Genomic DNA, 3,840 nt, shown 5'->3' with positions numbered 1-3,840 from the left:
TGTGTGTGTGTGTGTGTGTGTGTGTGTGTGTGTGTTACGTGGGCACAGCGACAGTGTGTGTAGTCAAATGGAAAACACTGAGTAATGTTTTTTTAGACATGATAGAAAAACGATATGATGAGAGCAACATTGCTTGAAGACCTGCTCATCACACGCCAAAGTTTTCAACAAAGATCTCACATGATCTGTCAGTGTTCAGAGTGTGTTGTGGGCATGACTCTCAGCTACTACTAAACCAAACTATCTGTAAAAATAACAAAGTTGTAACCAAATTGACACATGCAAATAAAATCCCCCTCCTTTCAAGGCAGCAGGTGTTGGAAAATAAAATCTCCAGATTTGGTCATCAGATTGAACTATTCCTGACTCGGACACTAGGGGGCGCCACACAGTTTGAAATTCCCGTCCGGTCGCTGCTCTGCAGTGTGGAGACCGAGGAGCTCAGGGATGTTTTTGTGATGCATAATTTACTGAGCGAGTGAACGCGGCTCACTGCTGACTTTTAAACGTTTAATGGGCCGGAGCGTGCCGTGCAAATATTAAACAAGCAGCCATTTTGAGTCTGGTGTCGGAGAGGAGGAGAGCGATCATGTTTTTACTTGTTGTCTGCGTGGYAGTCTGCACTGTTAGCAAAATCTCTCATAAACCAGCGGATCAGTTCTAATAAAACTTTCAGGGAATATCGACTGGATGTAGGACTACAGCTGATTAAAATTTGGAGCCAAACACAACCAAGATGGCTGCCACATCTAGCTAAGAAATTGCTACAACTCATCCAGTTTTACAGATTTGAGCTACAATTTATACTTTGAGCGCTAAAAAATGTGTGACATCCTTCTTAAAGCTTTAGTAAAAAATGTTTAAGTCAACCCTATTTGGTTTGTTAGCAAAATATCTCACKAACCACAGAGAAACACCCCGAAAGTAATTGTTGAACTCAATTCAAGATGGCCGCCRCAGCTCATCAACATYRGCCGACACATAATYGGCYATAACTCACTCMGTTTTACGGCTACTGAACTAAAATGTTGTGTGGCGGTAGCTGAGAGTCTCACGATCAGACATCGAGAAGAAGGAGAAAGTGGGAGCGGAGGAGCACAAACGGGGCAGCTCAGTCCAGCSTCGCTCAGCATGCCTGGCGTGTTGCACCAGTGGGCACCGGCCCCTGACCAGCCTAATGCCACAGGAATACCAATCGCTCCCAACAGAGAGCGGGGAGCCAGATCGAAAGCTGACAGGAGATAACAGGAAAAATGGCTGAATATTAATTGTGTTTGCGCTGCTCCTGCGTTAAATAATTTATAAACGACGGAGCCCCAGAGCTGGGYGCTGACTTTGATTGGGCTAAAAGCCCGTTGCGAATGAGAGAGGAGATAAGGAACAACCTGGAGCTGGGTGAAAACTGAGGTTGGCCTCCAAGATACGAAAGGTTTTCACCTTGATCATCTAAAGGTTATAAATGACCTCAAACTACTGCTTTCATGTTTGCGTCATTCCTTTGTTAGCAACTAGCATTCCTCGATACCAGAGTTGAAAATGGCTCCAAGAACAATCTCAAACAAAATGACAGGACAACACCCTCACAGTGTGTGTTATGAATGACGCTCAGCTACTACCACTTCAAATTTGCGCTCAAYATCTGTAAAGCTGATTGAATTACTTGTTGGCATTACTTTTGTGTTGGGTACATTTGATTAGCTGTGGAGGCCACCTTAAATCAGCTTGACTCTAAAAGTTCATCGGTTGTGCGTGTGCATCCAGAGATTAGTCGCTGAAAGTTTTGTTCAAATCCGTCTAGTGATTCATGAGTTATTTTGCTAACAGACAGACTRTGTTAAAATGCCAATGGTTAATGCCAAAAAATTAAGCAACGACATTGTCTCATGAAAATTACTTAGAGTATGTATTGAGGTAAACTCTCAGCTACTACCATACCAAAGTTAATGTCAATATCTATAAAATTGACTGAATTATAATTAGTTTTATATACGCCAAAGTTAGTTAGTTTTGGCGGCCATTTTAAATCCGGTTGACTCTGAAAGTCAAACATTTGCACATATGCATCCATTGACTAATTGATGAAAGTTTTGTTCAAATCCATCCTCTCGTTCATGAGTTTTGCTAAAAGAAATACAAAAAATACACAATCACATGTAAAAAATATCATTACCCATGATTGCTTTTCATAAGCAGACAATAAAAACTTATTCACGGGTATGTCAGAAATCTCTAAAACCTCAAACTGCTGCTTTAGTCACAATTTCTACTTGACTAGAATTTTAATTTCTGTTTTTTTTTTAATCTGACATCCTCCTCCAGTGATAATAATTAAGAAAGTGCTGGTTGATTGAGGCTAAATTGGATCATTCAGCTCATAATTACAAACTGTGAGTCGCAGAAGAGCCCAAATCACGTCTGTCTTCATTTTGATGTGGAGCAGATTTGGCTCTCGGTCCGACAGCTTGCTGCGACAGAACAGCTTCACTTCTCGTCCACGTTTGTTTTCCTGTTTARCGTCAATCTCAAGTCGTTAACCCTTTTCAGAGGGGGCTCCTGAGGGACGAAGCGAGGCATTTTGTTGTGTGTTTTACTGAGCCGTGCCGCGGCCTCGCCACAATCCATGAAATTGATTTGAATTGATCAAAGACAGTAAAACAGAATTTGACTGGAGGTCAAGTAAACAGAAAGCGAGGGTTAAAGATGAAAAAATAACCTGCATGACCTTCCTTTTATCTTATATTATCATGTATTCATCATGTATCTTATTGTAGCATTTCATCTCCTCCCTATTTTATCTGCTAAATTATGTGATTGTGTTTAGTTGCTTCTTACACCCAAAAAATAAGCCTCAGTTTTTGTTAAAGCCTCGCAWCCAGGAAGTAAGTTGAGAAACTTTATTATGTTATTTGGCAAACGTTTCCTTCATTTTGGACCTTTCCATTCCAGGCAACTACAGATAAAAGCTGAGTAACCTCACCTCCCTCTGAGTCAGAGACRCAGAACAGAACAAGTAAATAAAATAGTTCTTCTTTGATTTACACTGTCTCTGCTGTGCGTCTCTGCTGTGTGCAGCTGCCACTGTGTGTGCGTTTTTGGAGTTATAAAAAGTTGTAAGGACGCGGAGCAGGCAGACGCTCCTGGAGTTGCCAGGCAACCCTCGAGCCACAAAGCAGGGGGAAGTGTTGTGCTGATTTTGACATCTTATGTAACGAAACTAACAAGCTTGAGAGGGAAAAAAAGAAGGCAAACAACAAATCTGACAACTTCTTCTGTTAGAAAGTGGAAAACAGAACTGAAAGAATGGACATTTTTCAAATTATTTCCACAGAAATACATGAGGATCTTTTCAATAATTAAAAAAATACATTGTTCTAATTAAAATCTGCTTCAACAGACTTGTTCTGTTTTTGTCAATAAGCTACTTTTAGTATTTAGTTAACTTTYTGCTTCTTTGAATTTGAATTTTAGCTACATTTTGTAGCATCTTGCTTCTTTTGGCTTTTAGCCAGGGGCGTACCTAGATCTTTTTGAAACAGGGTGGCTAAGGTGTTTTTTAGGGAGGGGGCTCATACGAAAAAAAAAAGAAAAGAAAAGAAGAGAAGAGAAAATTTAAAATAGCCACCACAGTAAATTTCAAATGCCTTTACTTCAGTTGTTTTTTAAAACATTGGTCTTAAAATTAGCTTGATTGTAGCTAAGGATGAGCCAAAACACATGCTAAACATAAGTCACAATTTCAAGCTAACTGCTAATGCTAATTTTACAAAGGGCTATAATTTAGCCCTTTAGCCCACATGCTAAATGTAAGTCACAATTTTGTTTGTTTGTTTAACTTTATTC

Source organism: Austrofundulus limnaeus, unplaced genomic scaffold (assembly GCF_001266775.1).
Source record: "Austrofundulus limnaeus strain Quisiro unplaced genomic scaffold, Austrofundulus_limnaeus-1.0 Scaffold71, whole genome shotgun sequence".
NCBI classification, from domain to species: domain Eukaryota; kingdom Metazoa; phylum Chordata; class Actinopteri; order Cyprinodontiformes; family Rivulidae; genus Austrofundulus; species Austrofundulus limnaeus.
This window is presented reverse-complemented; position numbering follows the sequence as displayed.